Raw genomic sequence first — 25,227 nt, 5'->3', positions numbered from 1 at the left:
CTTTTAACAGGTAGCCACGGAGACGCCGCTACAAGCGAAGCCCTTTTTTATAAGGCCAATCCACTGGCATTAAGATCGGGGGAAATGGAGTGCTGATCAAATCGTTCCTGCCCTCGGCCTGCTTTTTTAAAATGGCAAATAGACTTATATTGTGTGCTTTATCTTTATCACTGCTTCATCGCAGTATAAAATTAGACCACAGTGTCTGTGCAGGAATAATCAGATTTATGACACCCCGTGGCACTTTGCTAATATGGTAATACATAGTGCTGTGTTATAATTTTAGTGTTAGGAAGTGCAAAGTACATTGTGATGGACAAGGATGTCACAAAGGAAACTGCATTAGAAAAAATGGTACTTTCCTGAACCAAAAAACAACACAATACATAAAATAACACATCGATGTTTTATATATGCAGAACTCCAAACAACATGGCTGCCAGCTGTATTAATAAGGCTTTATTAATACAGGGAAGAATTCAGAGGGTGAAATTTATATTTAGTTTTATATTATGGTTTAAGTTTTATATATTATTTATCTGTAGTTGCTCTTGTAAGAAGTTACTTTAATGTGTACCATTTTTCCCCTGCCAAAGAAAACAACGAGAGGGGGAATGAATTAGCAGCCAAAAATGAGACCATAAACAGCATTGAGGTGTAGCAGAGTGTAATGAAACATTGCCAGCCAACCTCCCAATGATGCTAATACCACCACTTTATTAGGAACATCTGTCTTACCAGCACTTTATAGGTGTTTCAGCGCCATAAAGTCGTGCCTGCTGACCCATCACCCCATTTATTAAAACTGCGTCATTACAGTGATGACACCGTAGCTGGACGTCGGAGCGTGGATGTATTTTTATTTTTTACAGGCTGAGGGTGCTACACAACCTGAATGTACAAGCTGGCAGTTGTCCACCGGCCAGGGTACTGATGAGGAGTTAGAGAAGTTCCATTGAAGCTCCCCACATGCAAGGCTAATGTGTCTCTAATAAAGTGGCCAGTGAACATGTTTTGTGACTGTTTTTTTCCCCAATATGATATGGAAGCATTTACATAAATCAACAGTTGCTGGCTGGCTTGAGCTGCATATCTCTCATAGAGTTCTCTGAATTATTTGTCCAGGGTTAAAAAAAAAAAAAAGATCATATTATACCAGAGTAAATACATGAGTGATTTATATCCCCCCACAGCTCAGCATCGCCGCTCACCGCTGCGAATATGCACGCCCAAGAGAATTAGGTGAACATTAGCAGAAGAAATATGTGTATATATCTGACTGCATAAATCTCCTGCTGGATGGTAAGCTGCATGCTGCTGCCTGGGCCTGATGAGTTGCGCTCAGGGAGCAGGCAGGCTTTTAAGCAATTTTTCTATTAGCTTTGTAAGCGCCATTAAGAGGACCCTCTGAGATTTAGACAAGGCAAACAAACAAACACAAATCAGCTCTTTGGAAGCGCGAATGGCTTTAATTTATTTATTTTTTATCCCCCCCTCCTTCTCCTGGCGAGAATTCATCACTCCCGCATGGATTTGAATTGCAGGCTCTTCAAAGTGGCCCGACTTCAAAAGATGCTTAATCCTTGGCTAATGACAGTCGCGGGGAGGGTGGTAACATAACCTTCAGTGTCATTATATTCACAGTCAGACATGCACTGCAGCAGCCTAATGTCATCCCAAATGGGTACCAGGCCAACAGAGGAGGCATTAGGCCTGGTGCTGTCATACCCCGTACTCAATTTTTTTTTCTCTCTTTTGCGTTCTTTTTATGCTCGAACCTTACTCCCCATTAACAAGCTAATTTATTAATTTTTAACATGAATAGCCTTTTATTTCCCATTTTGACAGGGGCTAAGAATCATCTTGGCTCCATAATTTTAATATTTTCCACTGGGATAAAAAAAAAATGTATTTACTTAAAGGGGGAGGTCGGTTCTGTCCACCAGATGGCAGTATGAGTCTGTTGGAGAACATATTGCTCAGACTTCAGCAAAGGGCGGCTTTGGCCACAGTGTTTTGACTGTGCTTTATATCACGATTTACTGCATGAAATCGTACCTTGGAACTCCTGTGGCTGTAGTTGAAATTGTTAAAAGCACACCCTGATAAGCCTTCATGAGCAAACAATTGGGGTGGTCTACAAGAACGGAAGGGCTTAATGTTTTTTAATCCACAGCCTGCTATGATCTTTGTCCCCAGGGTGTCACCAGTGTGTTGGTCTATGTGGAATTTTCAGATGTATGCAGTCTGTGTCTGTTTATGTATCTCTCGTGTTGTTAATACAGAAATGGGTTCTCCAGCCATTCCAGAAATTTATATGGAGTCATCCCAAATGTGAAAAGGCCGCAGGTGGCAACTATTAATACATATTAATCTGTGCATCTACACACATCAGAAGTACAATAAATAAAAGAAAGGTCAGTAAATTTTGTGAACTAAATTAAATTAGCAATTAGAATAAATAAATAATAAAAATGGTTACTTTTTTGTCTATCATAGTTTTGACTCCATTACAAGACTGTGATAAATTGTTTTGTCTAAGTTCTTTCATTTTAGGATTTATAGCATGATTGTATTCTTTTAATCTTATTATTCAGGACCATTTGTACTGATGTAACCTTTGGTACAGTTAAATATCAGCACTTTTCCTGCAAATCAAAGAGAATATTCTCATTCAATGGTTTGTTATTGCAATGCAGTTTTAAAGCATTTTTTTTACAGCATTGTAAATTAAAAGTACATTTGTCAATTTGTCAAATTGTAGATTATTTTACAATGAACAAATTAAGAACTAATCAAAATAATCAGATGAGCTACAATCTTTTACATAGGTAATGTTAGACTAAGATGTAGCCAACCAGTATTTTTAATACTAAGAGATGAAAGGTTCATTGCATCTTTATTTTATTGATAACATTTATATATTTATCTTTTTGTTAAACCAAAGTGAAATTCTCCCACACCACTATACTGCTACGTTTCCTCCACTGGCTTCCTGTAGCTGCCCCTGCATCAGATTCAAAATACTGATTCTTGCCTACAAAGCCAAGGAAGGGCCAGCAGCACCCTCCTACCACAGGTCTCTCAGATCTCTCACCACTCCTCGCTCTGCACCTCAATCTCTTCGATCCTGCAGCACAACCTAACTGGTAGCACCATCCCTCATGGTACTAGGAAAGCAATAATTTAGACCAATGACACACCCAAACAGTGAAAGTCATTGTGAAACACTGCAGCACAGCACACGGTGACACAACGAAATGTGAGCCCGCTCCCTTGGATGAGAAGCAGCCCCACACATGTATGGTCTCAGGATGGTTTACTGTTGGTACAGGAACGATGGTAGTGTCACCTTTTCTTCTCCGAATAAATACATTTTCCAGATGCCCCAATTAAAGAAAATTACTTTACCCGAATACTCAGCAGTCCAATCCCTGTACTTTTGCCGAATATCAGTCTGTCCTTGGTGTTTTTCTTGGAGAGAAGTGGCTTCTTTGCTGCCCTTCTTGACACCAGAACTCACGCAGAATGATTTATTGTGATTAAGATCCTTTTCATGGCAAAGAGTGATTTTGCAATTCATCTAATAATCTCTCTTCATAACATTCTGGAGTATATGCAAATTGCCACAATAAAAAAGTTTTTGTGTCATTCTCAAAACTTTCAGCCACGACTGTACTATATACAATAGAAATGTAAATCTTGAGTGGGGCTCATCCTCAATTGCTATTTTAGTTGGGCTCAGCTCAGTCAGCAAACACAAATTTCCAGTCTATAGTACCTATCCTTTCAGTATGATTCACTGCTTGTCATTTTGTTTTGGTGAATGGAAAGTGTTTTGCATGTTGTAAATTTTATTGTATTAAACAATACTTTTGAATGTAATGTTCACTTGATTCGCAAATATAGGTTTATCTTGTACACAGGCAAAGGGACTTCAGGAAAAAAAGGTTGGAAAACACTGATCTAGACTCTTCTCTGTCTTTATTATCAGGTAGTGGAATGAACTTCCTCTAGATGTTCGAACAGCTGAGGCACCTTCCTTTTTATGAAATGCTTGGATTAAATATTGCTCTTATGCTAATGGGATTTGCAGATTGGGCAAATGACAGATTTCAAGGATGGACATTTTAAAGTATTTATATAAGTTGCTCTGGATAAGTGTGCTTCATCTGCACTGAAATAGCAGGATCCAGCTGTTACCATTGTTGCCAAGCAACAATTCAGTAAGCAGAAACCAGCAAAAAACAAGGTGGAATGATATTTTAGGAGATGCGGTCAGGCTCCTGACATCTTGAGACTCCCAGGATTTCAAGAAGCAAGGTCAAAACTAAATCACTCTCTGTCACATCCATCACATTGTGAATATGGCAGTAAATCAGTGTGTGCATTTTAATAAGCATTTAAAAGCAGTGATTCATCTGCAATTGTTTTAGCTGGTGCCACAAAGGCCTTGATATTTCTTCTTGAGAGGCACAATTAATAATTCAGTGTTATTCTAGGTATATTTTTAGATAAATTAATTGGTTTTTTTTTGGAAAATGAATTGAACTTTTAGATATTTGTCTTATAAACTGTCAAAACTCCCCATTAATTAGGCCCCATTAATCAAGTTCGAGTAGAAATCGACTGGTTGATCATAGTATACATGTCAGTCAGAGTATACATGCATATGTACATATACATATACAATTCTGCAATTGAATTTTTTTTAACTTCGTCATAGAATTAAACTGATAGTGATTTGTGGTTTCCCTTCTGCCTCTGTTGAGTGTGTTTTACTTTTTTATTACCAGCAGTTGTGTGTTCCAACAATAAACCTTGCTTCTGCTGATCAGGCCGACCGCTTGTTTCATATCTCTGTTTGGGTGAACAGGTTTACTGCAGGCTCTTTTAGATTAGACCTGTTGTAAATGCTCCTCCTCTGGCATCAATACATCCACGCTGGACTTTGCTATCATTTCATTCCTCCTTTGCTTCAGAATAAATTAATATCTAGTTTCAGCTTTTGTGGCAGTGAATGCTCCATAATGTAGTTGCTGAGACCTTTTAAAAAAAGTGAGTTAATTTAGGCTCGCGGCAGATATGCGTCAGGAAGGAAGAGCATCTGCTGGAAACTATATGACTGCTGCTCTCAGGGGAGGAGCACTAGGGAAAAGAGAATTGAAGACAGAAACTGTGTAGCTGGTCGTTTCAAAGGAAATGGTGTAAGTAGACAATGCAGACTTGACAAAATCAAACAAAAAGCACTGAGCAGTCAGTTTAGATTTGCTGCAGCAGAGCAAAGATTACAGAGAGAGTGAAGCAGTTTATGGAGACTTGTTTAAACACACTAAATCAAGAAGGAATTCATACTACAGACCATGGAATCTGACCTAGAACCGCTAAGGCAGATGTCTCTGGAAAGGAGATGATTGTAGAATTATAGCAGCAAGTTGTGCCGATTGTGGGAACGTGGTGGCCTGCAGACTTGACTGCAGCATGCTGGGATGCAACCGATAGCCGACTAATCAATTGACCTATTTTGATTATGAATAATCAAATTATTAGATTATGAATAAACTAATAATTTGATTTGAGGTGCTTTTGGACATATGTTGGCTAACAATGAAGACAGGTATCCATCTATGACTCAAAAGGACTATAACAATTCCAATTTATGTTTTCCTGTTAAACTTTAAAAACAAAAAATTTCTTCATCTTTCTTCGTCATTTACAGGACTATATTTTCATATGAATCATGTAAGACCAACCATATATCAGCCATGAAAACATACTTCATTGTTTCATGATTTCCATAGAGTTTATTTATAATTTCAGAAAAAAACATAGACTGCAATGATGCATGGTTTGCAGTAGTAGCAAACTTTCTGATTTGTAATAAATAAATAATATTTATAGAAAAAGTTTTAATACATAAATAGCAGAAATGAATTTTTTGAATATCTCTGTTCTAACTGATAATCAGGTTCCCTTAAAACCATAGAGAACTTGGTTAGTGAGAACTTGGTAAATGAAAATTATTCCAAATCAGTGCAAAAAATAAACACGCTATTAAATAAGCATGCATATATGTTGGTAGTTAATTATAGTCAACTAAATAGATAAATAATTTTTATGCTATAATTATAATTAGACACATTTGGGGTAACAGAAGACGTTTATGATCAGCAATTTGATTTACTGATTCAACAACAAGGTCTGTTTGTTGTTGATTTACTTGCCTTGGTTGGTGTCCTACTCTAACTCTGTTGATGGAACTAAGATGTTTGATACTATGGGTAAAGTTGTGCTAAAATGTGGATTCGAGGGGAAAAAAAGAAAAATCTGTGGTGGCATTGTCCCAGGTGACTGAATGTGGCCTAGTCCCAGAGTAGTGCACTTTGTCTTATTTGAGAAATGGGACACACTTGCACAAGCCGAACAAGAATGGACGCCAAGTACCCTGGCATGGATCAAATGCAGGTAATGTGAGTGGTTCAGGTTACTCAGGACATAAAAGGAACACCTGCTCTATTATAATGGAAGTCGTGGCCTTTTTGAGATGGTTGTAGCAGGAGAAACAACAATGAAGTGTGAAATATGAATTTGCAACTCATTAAATGTCATTAAAATATAAGCCTACAAAGGCATTTTCCACTGGATCTTAATGCTTTGTTTCATCTTGCTCAAAGACAATGTAGGTTTTGCAGCATTTAATTACAGTTCTTGCTTTCTAAAGTCTGCCATGCAGTTTAATAACAGTCATTAATTTCCCAACCGCTTCCATTAACAGAGTAAAGCTATTAAAAAATTTCCACCGTCTTTATTGGCGGGGTGGTGGACAGCGTGCAATCCAAACAACCTAATGACTGTTCGCTGTCTTCCCTTCCCAGAGCCAGACGGGGTGGCCGTGCTCCTGGATGCCGGCATTGTGGAGCCGCGTTGACACTGCGCTCCGGTGGCTTTTTCTCTGTATCGCGCCACCCGCGAAAGGTTAATGAGCTTAAGCACAGCTCGGAATGAGCTCATTAAACATGAGCATGGAGAGTGTGAGAGATGAGATGAGAGGGAAGAGAAAAGGAGGAAGTTGTTGGGGAGAGACAGAAGTACACAAAACGAGAGAGCTTATCTAGGAACGTCCATCTGGATGAATCTGTTCTCTCGATATTAGCTGAATCTGACAACAGCCTCCTGTGATGCACTTATGTCAGAGCTCTGCTCAGACTGATTTTTTTATAGAAGGAAATATAATGAATACACCCTTGAATACACATCAGAAAGACATGATAATTTTTTACCACACAATCCAACCAGGTACTTCAATCCATCATCATTTCAAGGCCAGACTACTGTAATTCACTAATGGTGGTACCATCCAACATCTTCCCATGTTTTCCCACTCCACAGGCCCAGATGATTGCCCCAAAGCCAAAAATGTTCTAGCACCCTCCTGCCTTAGAGCTCTTATCACACCACCCCTTGTACTGCACTCGTTCTGATCCTGGACAAGATACAAGGAAGACATGCATCTAGACACTCATCTAGGTGGAATGAACCTCACCTGGATGTCCAGGCTAAAGATCAAGTCAAAGACTGAAGCATCTTTATTAAGTACTTTCACCAGTAGCAGAATATATTCACTGATGAAAACTTAAGTCACTCTGACATAACTCTAAAGGCCATCTGCCAAATGCCGTAAATGTAAATGCTTTCTACTTGCAGGCTGTCGCTCATCTCCTGAGTGCGTGTTTTCTTTTTTTGACAGGCACTTACTAAATCATTATTGGCCCTGAGTCGTAAGCAATGACAGAGAAGGCTGTTTGGACCCCAAATGAACTACAGGCGGGCCAATCGATGCAAACATCTGTAAGCATCATGCTCTGCTAATGGGGATCTCCTCCATTCGTCAAATGCCTCAGGAGTATCTCCTAAAGCGAGGAGATAAAAGGCTCTTTCTTCACCGTGATGCACAATTCTTCTGCAAAAGCTCATCAAAGAGCTATAGTAGATAATGAGTGGGTGGTCCAAGCAGACCTTACAGGAGAAAATTACTTCAGAGGTCCATTGTGAGACAGCACAGAAGGGAAAATATGTATATGAAAAAGAAACTCGCATATTACAGCAGATCTCAGTGTGCTGCATAATAAGCACTTATTTTATTCTGAAGCCTTTAACACCACTCCTGCAGTTATAGCTATGGCAACAGCTTTGTTATAACAAAGACTGTTCTCAGTATCAGGTCCTGTAGGGGATGACTGTATGAATGAGCAGATGGTTGAATAACTGTTTTTTTCATATCATGTTCTCATGTTTCCATCAGCACTCTATCATCTATCTATCTATCTATCTATCTATCTATCTATCTATCTATCTATCTATCTATCTATCTATCTATCTATCTATCTATCTATCTATCTATCTATCTATCTATCTATCTATCTATCTATCTATCTATAAATTGGCCCAACAGTATTACAGTTCTGCGCAACATTGGAGCTCACTAGCAAAAACTCTCTCCCAAAACAGTTCACACCTGCTAAACTACATTTCTTTACCATATCAGTACCATCAAAATTTCTAAGACATTTCTCAATTAATTTGGCTCATATGCATTCACTTAGTGCTTTTGACAAAAGAACCTGAATCACCAGCAAAAACTCATTTACAGTTTACCCATATGTCAAATTTTTCTCATGTAAACAGTCAGTGCCCCCAAATGCAGCTAATACATTTAAGTATTACAATTATGTATAAAACTGAAGAAAAAAGGGCCATGGTGGCCAGACAGCTAAGGAAGTGAACCCATAATCAGAAGCTTTGTGGTTCAAATGCCAAACTGCCAAAATGCCACTGAGCAAAGCGACGTCCCCACAGACTGCTCCCCGGGCACCTGTCATGGCTGTCCACAGCTCCCTCAGGGGATGGTTTACAGTAAATGCAAAGGACACATTTCACTGTGCGCACTGGGTGTTGTGCTGTGGTGTGTCACATGTGACAACTTATCACATATTTATCATGAATTTACGAATTGTCATGAATTTATCAAATGTTTGTATGATGACTTACACAATAAAACCATGCTGACATGTTTTGGAGAGAACAACAAGACTGATAATGATTTCATCAGTTTAGATCAGCAGGATCAATTTATTTGGAAATGTGCTAAATGTGGGCTCACAGTGCTAACTGTAGCCTACTTGTACATAACATTTGCAATTTGATGAAATCAAGGAGAAACGCCATTCTGTTGTGAACAATTGCAGGGAGGTTTGGAGATTTGTCCATGTTGTTTTGAGAATGTCAAGAAATGAGCCAAACCAATGGAGAAAAACTAAGAAAACATGGTTTTCTAAATAGTTCTTACCAGAGGATCAGCATTCTGAAAGGTGAAAGTAGCTTGGTAGAATTTATAATGGAATTACATTACAGGAAGATAGGTCTATTGGCTGTCAGGTTACTATAAAGGTGTACTATACTGAAATTGAAACATCATGTAAAATGTGCAAGAATTTCAGAAGTCAACCAGGTTGTGCAGCTAAAGTCTATTTAATGGATTAACCTTAATTAACCTTGTTCTAACCTGTTAAGTTTAACCCGATTTGTTTTGGATGATTCAGCCTGTGTGAGCATATTCCAAATTCAGAACAATGTACACACAGTGGTCTATAAGCAGAGAGTACATGAGACGACTGAACAGGCTGTATAGAACATTATTTTCCATGGTTCGATTCTTGACACTCCAAGCTTTCAACCAGTATGTCGTGACTTTTATTGAAGATATCAAATGCTTAAACATGGGCTGATTATTATATATATTTTTACACTTGTTTACACCACTGTGTTTATAGGTATATGTGCCTTCTTTTCCACCATCATCCAAACCAGCCTCCTTTGTGAGTTACTTCAGCCATTTGTGAATTGATGCGCCATTCATCTGCCTAATGTTGTAACATTGCACGCCCTCTGACTCAAAATCCCGCTGTTTATGCCTCACATCAAAGCCAGAAAAGGCCTAAACCAGTTTTAATTTCTAGCTGCATTCAGAGAGACTCATTAACCCAAACACTTCATGTCACTGGGGTTTGGGACATTTGCTGCTGCCTCCAAACCAGCCCCATTTTCCCCATTATGTACTACAGTAAATAATTCCTGACAGGCCTAGCTGCAGTGATTTGAAATGGCAATTGGGTTTTTTTTTTCACCCGGACATCTCCACGGCAGCCCACTCTCCACATTCATCAAACTGTCAGGCCCGGCTGATGTGTTTATTCGTTGAAGCTATCCCCTCATGTCACTCCCTCCCTCCCACCAGCAAACAGCTGGGCTCTGGCTCTCCACACGGGCCCTCCAGTGGAGCAGCTCCTGCCTGCCATGTTCTCCCGGACGTCCGATGAAGATTTACGGCTCCCTACTTGAACTGTGGCTGATCTGAATCTCCGTACGTATCATTTTTAACACAAGAAAAAAGAAAAAGAAAAAGATAAGCAAATTTATCTATCTGACACCCCAGAACAAAAACAATTGCATCGCTTCTAAATTCAGGTCGCCGCTCAGCTGATATGAATATGAAAACATGAATTGCTGGCAATTAGCATTAATGTGCAAAGGCCGTGCCCAGTGTGCATTTGCCAAAAAGCATGCCAGGAAAGGTTCTAATTGGGCCCTCGGTTCTGTTCAGTGAGCTTTAGTCCCTTGGAGAGGTGTGGGTTGTGGGAGCGCCTTGCCCGCACTCTGCCCTTTTGATCTGTGCAGCGTTATGTAAAAGTTCCACAGCGCCCTTTCGGATTGACCCACATAGGCCCACCCCGTTGATCTTCTGGGAGAGCCTTTTTAGCCTGCATTTAATTCGGAATTAACGCAGAATATCATTTTTGCCACGATCGGCATTCAAGCTGCTCTTTTGCAGAGCCGGCCTTTAATATTTATGTGGTGACAAGCATATTACAGGCAATTATAAAACACAATGGCTTGTAGAGTAATGATGTAATAATGGCATAGTGCAAGAATAAATAGGGTTCGGAGGCATTGCTAATGAAGATGACTGAAGATGCGTTTGAATTTAATTTCCCCTGGTGTTTTTAGAAGGCCATCAAATAGCCTGGGGTGTGCTTTTATGGCGATATTTTAATTTTGACTAATTAGGCTTTTTCGGGGGTGTGTGCCCATTTGCTCAATAACATGTGCTCTTATATTGGCCAGTGGAGAGCCCAGTTACACTTATTTTAGAGTTTGTGTGGATATTAGGCCTTTTTGGGAACGTGTCAAAACTTTCTGACAAGTTCAATTTATCTGGCTTGGATGAAACACATGCCTCAGCGTCACATGTGAGAAAGTAGCACTTCTCTTAAATCAGTTCCACTTACTTTTGGCCTGAAGCGCTTTTCTCCGTAATTTAGGAATTTGTTGAAAACACTGAGGTCTCGTCGAAACCCTTTCCCAACCGCTCCGCTCCGCGCTGTCACGGCTGTCTGGGCATGAACAGTGGGCCCACTGTGCATGACTGCTATACTGGGAGGCCTCTCGAAGTCGGAGTTTAAGGATCCCAGTTAAGCAGGTCCCTGCTCTGATGAACCTTTTTTTTTTTTTAGCGATAACCCATCGTGGTGCTTCTGTGAAGGAGGAGGGGGGGGGGGGCTAGCAACATGTGTCGGGCTATTCTCACCGGCAGGCCTGAATGCCCCCATTGTGGCGCTGGCCTCCCCTTACATGGCCCCTCCAGCAGGGGCTGAACTTGTGACGGGGGGCAGAAAGAATTTCACACAGCCCTCTTGTGGACATGTGCCATGGGCCTTTTTTTAAGCGCCGAATACAATTCTAAATGAGGCTGCAAATGGCCTGGAATATACTGAGAAGGCAACATTTATATTGGTGTTTACAGACAGATATGACTCTTGTTTAACCAAAAAAAAAAAGCCACCTGTGTTATTTACCTTCAAGATTTGCATTTGTGGGTGCATAGGGCAGCTCCACAGGGGAAGCTATGCAGGGAAACAGCATTCGTTTTTCCTTGATTAAAACAACACCAGCCTTTTTTATAATGCCAAAAATAGAACAGACTACCTAATGCACAGTATATAATACTGAACTGAATACATTCAACCATGTCTTGTAAGAGTGCCCCCTTCAGTGATGCAAGTGTCATCAGTCCTGCTTGTACACGAACCTGGACTAATTTGTGCTGCTCTTGGTAGATTGCGATGGCCGGGATTAAAGCAAACCGGCCATGGACGTTTTCAGTAATTTGCGCACTGACATGAGATCAGCCACACAACAGTCCACTCCCACCGGAGCTTTTTCACGCTGATTTGACCTGCTTGCCATATCTGGGCCCCCGGGCTGGGAGCATAAGCAACATGGGCATGCTTTATTGCAGGTTTATGAAAATTATAATACTGCGCCGGGCTGAACTGACAGGCTCTAATTTAACCAGGCTGCGTGAGCAACCAGCGCATTCATAACCGGCGCTTGCAGGAAGAGCGAAATGCTTTATGTTTACTGTGCTATTCAACGGAAAATATTGAGCAGACAGAAGGCCTCGGCCTCACTCCACTCTCTCACAATGCTTCTTTATTGTTACTCGAGTATCTTAAGCGCCCAGGCAACAGAGCTGCAAGATTACTGTCTGAAGTGTCAAATGGAAGCAAAGCACTAGTCAACAGTGTGATTTATTTTTCTTTTTAAATGTAGATTTTATTAGTGTGTTTTGTACAAATCGTTGATGTTATTGCTGTCTTGTGCACAGACCACAAGCCTTTGGATGATTTTTTAAGTCATGAAAATGAGTAAGGAGGATCAGTGTCATTGCAAACCAACATTCAAAGAGCAGAGCTTTGGTTAAAGATTTATCTTACATTTGCAGCATTTATCAGATGCCCTTATCCAGAGCGACTCACAATCAGTAGTTAAGGGACAGTCCTCCCCTGGAGCAACTTAAGTGTCTTGCTCAGGGACACAATGGTAGTACGTGGGATTTGAACCTGGGTCTTTGGGTTCATTGGCGCGTGTGTTACCCACTAGGTTAAAGTGCATCCAGAAAGTATTCACAGCGCCTCACTTTTCCCACATTTTGTTATGTTACAGCCTTATTCCAAAACGGATTAAATTCATTCTATACAAAACACCTCATAATGGCAACATGAAAAAAGTTTATTGTGGCGCACCACTTCGCGGATGACAATGGAAGCGGTTTTGACTGCTGTGGTGAGTCTTGGCAGGGCGACACACCTGCGACCTTTGAAAAACGGTCTGTGCACCAGGACCTTGGTAATGGTGGCAGGCTGGTTCCAAAATCCATGATGTGGCACCATGGACTGTGGCGCTGAAGGAGCGGCAGGAGAAGACCTTGTGGACACTGTGTCTCTGGTTTGTGTGCAGCACAGACAGGGCAGGCTGCCATAAAATCTATGACATCAGCAGGCAGGTCTGGCCTATAGAAGATGTGCTTGATCAGCACCTGGGTGTGATGTCGTCTTGGGTGTCTGGCTAGACAGTCGTAATGGCCCCATTGGAGGATGCGGGGCAGCAGGACTGTGGCCAGGTGTGGTTGGGTGGCATGTTGGGGAAGGGGGTTCCTGGGTGTGACCGGAGACTAATTCCTGCAGGAGGGTCCACTGGATGGGAGCCAGAACGTAGGACTCATGGATGATGGGGTCCAGTGTTGGACTGTATTCTTCCTGATTGTGCTGTCGTGACTTTGTGTTACAGGTGCCTGGTTGTTAGAATATGGTGTAATTGAATCAAGTGCAGATTTAAGAGGCCCTCCAACAAATTACACTACTCCTCCAAGGCACTTCCCAGTCCAAGACATCGACCTCTACTAATAAAGGCTGTTGGGGATCTGGGTGTGTGAGGATGGGTGCTGTGGTGAAGCACTGCTTGAGCTCGTCAAACACCTGTTTTGCTTGGGCACTCTAGACAAGCAGTATCGGTTTACACAAGATCAGCAAAGTGAGGGGCTGTGCCACCTAGCTGTAGCCCATGATGAATCTTCTGTAGAAGTTGGCAAACCCCAGGAATTGCTGAAGTTGGCACTGGATGAGGGGATGGGCCAGTCGGTGACAGCCATGGTTTTGTGCAGGGTCCATCATGACCCCCGGGGGACTGAGGCTGGTGTGCGTGACATGGAATGTGCTCCAGCTTATTCTCCAACTTCATGTACAGTCTGTTCTCTAGCAGGCGCTGCAGCACTGTGCAGACATGGGTGATGTGAGTTTTCTGGTCTGTATTTGTAGGGGCCTGTCGGTGTGATAAAGCCCGTCTTCCACTCATCCCCACCCTGGGTGCGCACAAGGTGGTAGGCATTGTGCAGGTCCGGTTCAGTGAAGGGTAATCCAAAGAGGGTAGTCATGAAACAATCGGTCATCAGGGCAGAATCAGGCAAGACATAAATGCTTACAACAAAGAGACTGGCTACAATGAGTTCGCAGAGTCCAACATGGCCGCTACGTCTTTATGTTCCTTGTTGACCTGGGCTCTGTCTGCTTCTGGGTTGGTCGCGTGGAGTGCGGGGATTGCCCTCTGTGGGCTGGAGCTGGTGTGGCAGCCGTGGCACTCATCAATTACACAGGAAATAACAAGCGCACAATTAGACATCAGCCAAGTGCTACTGTTCTGGCCACTCAGAGTAGATGAAATTGCTTCTAGGCGATAAGAGGTGGGCTTTTTGTAGAATGTAGAGAGAGATTGGAGAGGATCTGATGGCAGATGACAGGTTGTGCCACTATCTATGTGCTGCGGGTGTGGAGAGTCTGAAGTGGAGTGTTCAACCATGCAGGGATATGGAGCAAGGCTTTGGTTATCTTTTTTTTCCCTGATGATATGAGTGGGTGAGCTGGAACATAGATATTGACAGAAAGCTGGATAAAAGGTGATGTGGTGCTGTTGGTCTATCTGAAAGAGAAGCATTAGGATCTTGACCCCAATGTGTAGCTACAAATGTGAGCGTGATGATGAACCATGTGACACGCAAACGCATCAGAAGGTTATACGGCAGTCACTACCTGACAGGACCTGGAGGATTAAATCGTGATGGAGGGGCAATTTTTCGTCATATGTGGCTGCCGAGCGGTCCGGGTGAAGTGGCCACTTCTAAAGCCGGATTGGGATGGGGTTGCAGTCCCTCTATTCCTGTCACAACCCTTTACTGAACCAATCACCCCAGTCCAGTCTGTCATCCATGAGACTTCTGAAAAGCTGACACACCACACACTTAAAATGTAATTTATAATCTCATTTAATCAATTCAAAATGCATGCTGGAGTATGTTCATATATTTATAGACCTGTATTCTGTACACTCTTCTACAGTGCAGAGTCTCAGATCTTATTCTTGTATGTATTGTGTTGCCACTGACCTGACAATCTGCAGAGGGAATGCAAAACCTTAGCATAGGCAGAAGGATGAATCTCACACTTACAAACATCTAATACCAGCAACCTATTAAGCCTCACACTCCAGTGGGACTGAACCTGCTGTGATCTGTAAGTGTCTGTTTACTGTGTTGATACTGTGCTTGTGCTTGTCCACCAGTAACCCAGTTATCTTCTATAACGAACGGTTCAGGATGCACTTCACTTAATGTTGTAATTACCAACATTGTTACCATTAAAAATGTCACTATAAAATCTAATAACCATGTTTTTAAAAAAACAGTAAAATGGCTCATTCAGGTTTCTAAAATGAAGATATGATGTTTACATATGCAAACACATCATAACAGAATACGCAAGTCAAAGACAATCATTGTAATTAAATAAAAGATAGAATTTTGGAGCAGGGCGGGATAGCGCCTCAAAAAATATGTGCAGCATGTTCATTTTTGGTGTCACCATATGTGCCACATCCTTCCCAAAATGTTCTTTGTTTCTTATCACAGGCCTCGGGTAGGGATTACAAGTCAACAGGCGCAAAAAAGGGTCGTCTGGAAATGTTTGCCTAGAGAAGGGTTCACTTGGATGTAATATCTAGAACATTCAGCGTATCACTCATAAAAATGTACAATCAAAATAATAAAATCACACAATAAAACGAAATGTGGGCTCTACAGATCACAATGCCTGTGATTTAATATTAATTCATGTGAACTGACAGCTAGGTAGGCCCATTTATGAATCTTTCTCCATAATCCTGTTCAGTTAAGGCTTGCACAATGACCCTTGTTGGTTTTTCTCATCAGGGCTTCAATCCCACTGCTCACCAGTGTCCCCCCAGGAGCAATTTAGGGTTAAGTGTCTTGCTCAGGGACACAATGGTAGTAAGTGGGGTTTGAACCTGTAGTCTTCTGGTTCATAGGCAAGTGTGTTGCCCACTAGACTACTACGGACCCCACTTCACGTCATTGATGGTAACTTGAAAGCACGTTGTAAGTCGCTCTGGATAAGGGCGTCTGTCAAATGCCGTAAATGTTAATGTAAATGTAAATGGAATGACATATGTATTTGTCAGCACTCCAACACTCCAGATTTTGATGCTTTCATGAATTCCTCGCCCAGGTATGCGCTTCAGAAAATGGAAAAGAAGAGATGTGCCGAGGGTGCAATTAATAAACTTCTTCACGGTGCGGTAAAAATATCTGGATGGACGCATCAGCTGTTGCTGTGCAAATAGCTCCTGCTGGGCTTTAACTGCGCCTGAGGTGGGCAGCATAAAGAGGGGCCACATTAGGAGGAGACCCTCAGGACCAAAAGGGCCCATTTTACCAGTCATAACACAAACACGACCTATTTTCAGTTCAGGGCAGTGGGTCTGAAGAGAGCAATATTTCACAGCCTCGGACAGAGTTACAATGCAGACAAGAGAAGTATTTTATTTTGTTAGGAAGAGAAAAGCAGTTAGCAAGAACTGGATAAAGGCTTAAGACCCCACTGCTTAGCAGCAATTGCCTTCTTCCAGGGGGCTCCCCTCAATTTCCACTCGGATTTATTCCAGAAAATAGGCACTTTTATGAATAATAGAGGCAACGCTCGCAGCTGAAAATGGAATAGAACATATTTACGAGGGTCGGGAGTCTGTTCCCTTGTGGTGCTTGTATCAGCAGTGGGAAGTAAAAAGAAAATAAATAAATAAATAAATAAAATTCACAAACACACTCACCATGAGCATCTGAAATGGAGATGAGCAGAGGTCCGAAATTTCCAACCAGCGATTACCCTGCATGAGGACGCTGTCAGTGTTTCCACTGGGCGTGAAGGGGCAGCTGGCGCCGCTCTCCAGAATCCTGCCGATCCTGCCGAGAGACCCTCTCCCGAGGTGTCAAGGTACATTCATCCACTTATCTTACAGCGACAACCTCCCCTTGAAGGTTGTTATTAACTGCAATTATGATTATTATCATAATGTGTTAGCCGAGGGGAGCGGGCCCTCAGGCACTGTCAATCACAGGCCGGGCTTGACACTGAACCAGATAGACGGCTCACAGCTGTGTCTTGTCTATCGCCGGGATGTCTGCAGGGAGGCTATGAAATGTGTCGGGACAGTTATTTTTAACCTTATTTATTTAAACGCCACGCCGCAATCTGTTACAGAGGCTTGGATTGTTGATGCTGCATGGTCGTGTGTTTTCCCCCCCCCCAAATGCACTACTGAAATGTCTGTGCGCCAGCCAGTTGGTTAAATCGGCACCAGATTGTGTGCAATCTGGCTTCAGTTTTTCGGTGGCGACCAGTCTGCAAAGCAGTTTTCAAATCGTTTCCAGACTCACCTTTTTTTTTCCATGTTTTTTTAAGAATTGACCTTCTTAAGTTATAAACGTGTTGCATTATTTGCACACCACAACACTAAGCAGTAGTGAACTGAGGTGAATCAATACAAGCACACAGAAAATGACAAAATTAACAGTGGTACCTGCTTCACTGTCCCTTAATATTATGGTGCTACTCCCTTACCAAAGCGATTCTTTACTCTTTCATGCTTTATTAAACATCTCCTCCCATGTCCCGAGGTCGGCTGGAGAAGGTGGTGCACCTTTTACCTTGTAAAAGGTCAAATATTTACTGAACTCAAAATTAGATAACTCGAGGGCCAAAACAGAACAGAAAAGAAACACAAACAAAGCCAAAGGTGTGTGACTATTTTGTCAGAAACTGAAACACAAAGGGGTAGAGTCCAAATCTGACCCTCACCCACTTGGACAATAAGGATGAATGCTGCTCATACACTTCGGTTCTGCATTCAACACCATCATGCCTCAGCATCTGGTCGAGAAGTTGAGCCTGCTGCTCCTGAACACCTCCTTCTGCAACTGGATCTTGAACTTCCGGACTGAGAGACCTCAGTCTGTCCAGATCGGGAACAGCATCTCCTGCACCACCACACTGAGCCTTGGAGCTCCTCAGGGCTGTATGCTCAGTCCATCCTGCTGACCCACGACTGTGCAGCGATGCACAGCTCCAACCACAACCACAAGTTCACTGATGACACGACTCTGGTGGGCCCATGAGCAACAACGATGAATCAGCATACAGAGAGGAGGCGGGATGGTAGTAGCCTAGTGGGTAACACACTTGCCTATGAACCAGAAGACTACAGAGTCACAGGTTCAAATCCCACTTACTACCATTGTGTCCCTGAGCAAGACACTTAACCCTAAGTTGCTCCAGGGGGACTGTTCCTGTAACTACTGATTGTAAGTCGCTCTGGATAAGAGCGTCTGATAAATGCCGTAAATGTAAATGTAAATGTAGGCGCAACGTCTGACGGACTTACATTTATATATACAGCATTGATCAGATGCCCTTATCCAGGGCGACTTACAATCAGTTGTTACAGGGACAGTCCCCCTGGAGCAACTTAGGCTTAAGTGTCTTGCTCAGGGACACAATGGTAGTTCATTGACGAGTGTGTTACCCACTAGGCTCCTACCACCCTACCCAGACTGGTGTAAGGGCAACAATTTGTTTCTGATTGTTGACTTCAGAAGACAATGGAAGGACCACTCTCCACTGAACGTCAAAGGTTCTTGTGTGGAGATTGTCAAGAACACAAAGTTCTTCTGTGTTCATCTAGAGGAGAACCTCTAACACCCGTAACACCAGCAGTAAAGGCCAGCATTTCTATAAGGGTGTCTGATAAATTCTGTAATGTACTTCCTGTGGAGGCTGAGGAAAGCCCATCCTCACCACCTTCTATAGAGGGACTATTGACAGCATTCTGACCAGCTGCATCACTGTCTGGTTTGAAAACTGCACTGCATCGGACCGCAAGACCCCACAGCGGATAGTGAGGACAACTGAGAAGATCTCACTTCCCTGCATAATGAACATTTACCAAACACACTGCATCCAGAAAGCCCCCAGCATTGTGGAGGACTCTACACACCCCTCACATGGAAAAAGGTACCAAAGCATTCGGGCCCCCACTGTAGGCTCGCCTACAGCATCATCCCACAGGCCATCAGATACTCATCAGACACCCTCTGGACTGATACACTCACACATTTGCACTACAAATCAGTGCAGCAGTGTTGTTCTGCTGCAGTCCAAGTAGCCCGGGCAGAAACGCCGGTGGAGGTGGCAACCACAGGGCTCCTGCCCTCCTGATGGTCCAACCTGACACAGGGAGGTCAACCTCCAGACATCATCAGGCATGGTGGTGGCTCCGGCCACTCGGGCAAACTGCACACACAGTTCATGGTGGATCCTTTGGGGTATGTGCATGTCCCTGCTGACATGTCTTGAGTCTCTCCCTTACCGACCCCTTTTTTTAATTAAATGTTAGTTTCATTTGCAATCCTCGGCCACCGTCGTCAGGTAAGGCATTTTAATTACTGTGAGAGACATGGCTTTATGGTAATGGCGCAGTGAAAACACCGACTGTGTGCCTGTCATTTATTTAAATGCAGCAGACAGCATAACAGTCGAGTCTGGTCGAGTCGGACCTGGGCCGGGTCGGGACTAATTTATTAGGGATGATTACAGCTCTAATATAGACTCTATATACCCTGCAGTGTAATACAGAGTTGTAATTACAGAAGTTTGTAATTAATCATTTTATTGTTTTAATGTGTGTATGTGGGAAGGAATTGGGGGTTGGGGGGACCTAGCTCATCTTGGACAAAGGCGGGGAGGGCTCCGGGGAAAAAAAGTTGGGAACTGCTTCCCCAGCCCTCAAACTTTTCTTGTTTGATGAGATTTGGTTGAGCTGATCATCTAATCAGCAGCTCATCATGTTGAAGGTGAAGAAGCACCCTGTATATACCTGCTGAATGGTTTACAAAGTGTAGCTTTGATTTCCATGCAATGAGCTTGACTCTGTCAATTGAGTGCGCGTGGAGTATTTTTACTGGGGGCATATAATTAAAAGCAGCTAGACAGCAGCGGGATAATTGAGCAGCTCAAGGCCCTGTTTTTATCACTGATGCCAGGCCAGGCCATCATTTAACAGCCTGGAATGATTTCCTCTTACACCATTCGCACATTCAGGAAAACAAAGTTATGTAAAGCAGTGTTACGCAACAGCAGGGGGCGGGGGAGCCTGTCTGCACACTGCAAAGATTTCATTTCGCCTCATCAGATGGTTCATCATTCAGTGCCGTACATTGCCATTAGCCTTGATTTGGTATCAAATGACACGGTGCTTCTGAAATGCATTTATTTTAGCGGCAAATTTAAATTACAGCCACCACACCACCGCAATGGATTTGAAATGAAACGAAATGTGCTTTAACTGCAGACTTTCAGCTTCAAATTACATCCAAGTCGGTTGAAGAAGTGTAGGAATTACAGAAGTTTGTAAATGTGCCTGCCACTTTTTAGGGGACCAAAAGTAATGGAACAATTGGCTGCTTTGCTGTTCCATGGCCAGGTAGATGTTATTCCCTCATTATTCAATTTAGGAGCAAATAAAAGGTCTAGAGTTCATTTCAAGTGTGCTATTTGCATGTGGAATATTTAATACAGTAAGTACTGTAAATAATATGCTGTTCTGTCTGATTTAACAAAAGCTTCAGATTTGCCATGGGTTTGTCACAAATGTGTGTAGTTTTATCTGGAACGATGACTCTGTTTTTCCAGTGATCTCCTGGCACAGTTTATTTTTCATCTCTCCCTCTCTCGCCGACACTTTTTCTTCCCTCAGATCGTCACAGTCACACCATCTGTGTCCCAAGGCCTGAGGCTCGGTGACTGACACACAACAAAGACGCAGCGGTCAGGGGGAGCAGTTATGTTTGCGGCTATCGGCGTCAGCGGGGAGGTTGACCCGGCCGCCATGTGACCGTCGTGCACCTCACTGCCGAGGCAAACCACCAAGGGACCAGAGCTTGTAAATGGAGTGCAAAAGGGCAAAAGAGGATGAGATGGTGGGGAATGAGACAGACCAGGAGGTTTCCATTAAGGGCGAGCTCACATTACTTACTGCCAAATCAAGCTTCTGCTCCACATCCTTTATTTAAGAGCTTCCGGACATCTGCAGCTCTATACTTATAAGTATGAATTACTGTAACAAATCTGTGTTTTTAAATGGTGGCTCCTAAGCCACTAAATTACACTACAGTTTAGAAATGGGGTTATGCCTATGGTACAGATTTCCTGGGCTCTGTGTACATTATTAAACCAGGGATACTGTTAAAAATTATTCTCTGTAACAGATGAAAACTCGTGCAGGCAGAGGTACAAACATTGTGTTCTATGAATGCAGCTTTAAAGCAGTCGTGTGACACTGAGTGAACAAATGTTCCCATTACATGGTTGTTAAAATGTCAGTGTGCCTGCATGGCACAAGGGAGAGCAAAACATACATTTTAAACACTTGTTTATTCTTAATAAATTGGCCACATTTTACAATGCTACTTTAATAATATCATATAAGGTTCAGAAACCTTTTTAGGAGGAAGAGTTTTTAAAGAACTGCCTCAGAAATATGTCTAATTAGTATTTTATGTTATAGCAAAATAACAGAGCACTTTGAACCTGTGTTCAGTTTGACCAGCCAACAAATGTGTTAACGTGTTAATATATAACAATATATACAACAAAAATCCAAATGTGACATCTTTGTCAAAATAAGAAAAATTGGAATGAACTTTTATGTTAATTTTAAGTCCTTAATGTTTGACAATATAAATCTGATGTCCCCTATGAATTAATGCATTTAATAATATTTGATCAGCTTTAAGAACACTGCTGGGCATTCAGAAAGTCCACTGCTGTGCAATTGGCATCTGCGGGTCATTTGCTGTACAAGAAATAATGTTTTGGGAACCATGACAATTATTTGGGCATGGAAATGCTGCTGGGAAATGCACAGTCTTGGCAGAGCCTCAGCCTCCCTGGCAGATTAGTGTAGTGCACAGCTATAATACTGTATTTGATTTATTTGATTTATTACTCTGTGCAGTTCATTACTCATTTACTCAAACAGAAGCATTTCATGGTTTTGAAGCTTAAGCTGATGACGTGTGCAGCATCATTATAAGAAATAGTGTTAATACATTTAAAATAATTTAAACTCCAGAATGTCACAGTGATTTATAAATCATGTTCAACTGGCTGCGCGACCATCTTGGTAACAAATATTCATGTTGATGAATGCACAAGCACTCATCAGGCAGAACAAAAATTTCCTGATCTGATCACATATGTCATTAAAACACATTCCCCCCCCGATCCCTCCCTCAGCCCCTTAATTATGCATGTGGGCCGAGCAATCAGTCTGGCTGTACAGTACACTCTATCAAGCCGCCTCTTTGGGTTGGCGAGCTGGCTACGGAGCATTGGCAGCCCAAGTGCTGTGAATTATTTACATCTCAGTTAAGCCTCTGAGCATACATCACTGTGAGAAATGGATCAGAGGTTGTCATTTTTGTCCTTGTCTGCAGTTGCCATTACAGGGCTTTAATGCACACAAACACAATTTTCTCCTCCTCTCAATGGCCCAATGAACACCAACCCTGCAGAGTTAGCAGTAATTTTTATCCTTGCATCAGAGGTTGCTTTCTGCTGTGCAATGGTTGCTTTTGGGTGCTGAACCCCCGCTGTACAACTGGTTTGTTGGACCCCCAGAATAATGAAAATGGATAACAACACGCCTTATTCTTCTTCTTTTTTTGCATGTTTCTGTATTCTTTAGCCAGCTAGTCTCTTCCACAGTGAGATTCCCGTCCCACATTTTTAATGGCTGTAACTCGACACAAGGAGAGATTTAGCATGCTTGGTCAGGGATCCTCACCAACCACAAAACTGGTCTTGAAATAAGAAAGAACTGTTTGGTATTTATCTGTGTCTTGCAAAAGATTTGAAATGGCTGATGTGAAATTAATTCTGTCATCCAGAAGATGATGTTTTTATAAACAGTTTAATATGGAAGGAGTCCAACGATTGACATCCCTCACGCATGCTACAGCCTCATTCTGGATGATCTAAGTAATATTGTGTCCATTTTAATAATAACTTGTCCTGCGAGTGTAAATTCTGGGAGCTGTCATGGCCTTACATGAAAAAAATGGGTTTCTCTGGTCAGAAGAGAATGCAGAAAAAAAAGCGGTCTAGAAAAGGAAAAATGAAGCCCAGGCAGTTTGCCCAGACAGGCCACACAGAGAGGCTCCCCAGGCCACAGAGAGCTCTGAGGAAAGCCATTGCTCAGTGATGGATCTGCACCCCCGGGGAGCGCGCCAAATCAATATTCGCCTGTCTGCCTCGGAGCGCAAATAAATGAAAACACGGCGGCGTAAATAGATGAATAAATAAAAAGGGACACTCTTTCCCACATTAAGTCAGATCTTAGACACAACAGTACAGAGATTGGTGTCTCTGCATCCCTCTAGGGTGAGAGATTGTTTGATGTAACCGGCGATGAATGCACAGTAAAATCTGATGTGGGGATTCTTCCAAATGGACTTAAGTGTGTCATTTAGTGCTTGTATGATGTGAACAAAAAAATTAATTCCCAAATTGTGTAATATAGACAAGACAATTTCTGGATTCCTCATCTGAATCTTTCTCAATAAAGGCAGTATTGAGGTAAAGGTAAAGCAGTAACATACATATTAACAGTCCAGGCAGATCTGAATGAGTTACAAAAATGTCCACTGTAAGGATTGTAACCCCACCCCTTTCTCAAATGTCACTAATGTAGAATGAAGTGACGCTAATGTGCTTTTATGATTTAAAAATCCTAAATGCAAACATGATGAAAAGCTGTATGCTGGTAAATATTCACATTTCAGTACTACAGAGTCATTACACACATTTTATACGTGTAATAACAGGAAGGTAGACAGCATACTTACAACCCGGCAGCATAAGCACACAGAAAAGGCGACCTGTCCAAACAGGAGGGTGGATTGTATATACCAAGGAGAGCAAAGGGATTTGCAGAAATCTCTGAACAAGCAGACTGGAGAGTCCTTCATTTTAGGCTTCCAGGTACAGGTGAAGAGAGGATCTTGTACTGAAACAGAAAGAAATTATTATGAAAAAAAAATCGTGTCATGTTCTCCCCGTATTAGCGAAGTATTTCTCTGGGTTCTCCAGTTTCCTCCCATCATTCACTTGGTGGATTGGTGACTCTGAGTGTGAGAACGAATGGTGTGTGACTGTCCGTCCTGGACCCAGTGTCCCAGGATGGCCTCCAGCAGCCACGACCCTGAGCAGATTATCGAAAGTGAGTGAGTGAGAGAAATGTTTATGTTCTGGTAACATTTTGTTGCATGTCATGTGCCACAGAAGTGATGTTCAGAATTAAATTAATTTTACATTTACATTTACATTTTATTTTAATTGAACGAGATACAAGACTGAGCTAGTGACAGGATCAAGACCACAGTACAATGCATGTGAATGTAGGCTGATGCATTTTTCATCAGTCCAGGAACTGAATGGATGTCATTGAGTGGACTGTATCAGTGTCACCAGTCATTTTTAGCAAATCACTCTCTAGAGAAAGGCCTTCAAGTAAATGAAGTCATATTTCATCCCTCGGAACAGCTGATGGCTCTTGGCTGTTTTGTCCTCATTTTTTTCATTATTCAAACAGACCTCTGCCAGCTCAAACTGCGTAAAAAATGCCCTGTGAGCAGCTTCACATTTAAATCTAGGACAAAGACGGGTGTGGGGCACATTAGTCAAGTGTGAGGGCTGATAATAAAATGATGCAGGATGAGGTGTCTGTCAGCGGCATGTAAAACGACTGCGCTGATGGAATTGGAAGGCATGAGAAAAGTAAAACAGATGAGTCACGTCAGGATGAAATGCTGCCTGGCAGAAAGAGCAGCGATGGTGCCAGCTTTCCATTAGACAGTGGAAATCAGCT

The 25,227-nt window shown here is 42.2% G+C and overlaps 1 long non-coding RNA gene across 1 annotated transcript in view; it reads right to left on the bottom strand.

The window, feature by feature from the left end:
• Positions 1–24,249, bottom strand: part of LOC114799999 (uncharacterized) — a 44,533-nt gene extending 20,284 nt beyond the window's left edge. Inside the window, exon 1 of the long non-coding RNA XR_003751309.1 lies at positions 24,206–24,249. This is a non-coding gene — a long non-coding RNA (uncharacterized LOC114799999). The remainder of the gene's footprint in view (positions 1–24,205) is intronic.
• Positions 24,250–25,227: the final 978 nt, after the last annotated feature.

Source organism: Denticeps clupeoides, chromosome 11, assembly GCF_900700375.1.
Source record: "Denticeps clupeoides chromosome 11, fDenClu1.1, whole genome shotgun sequence".
Taxonomy (NCBI): domain Eukaryota; kingdom Metazoa; phylum Chordata; class Actinopteri; order Clupeiformes; family Denticipitidae; genus Denticeps; species Denticeps clupeoides.
Note: the sequence above shows the minus strand (reverse complement) of the source record. Positions and strands in the feature narration are given on the sequence as shown.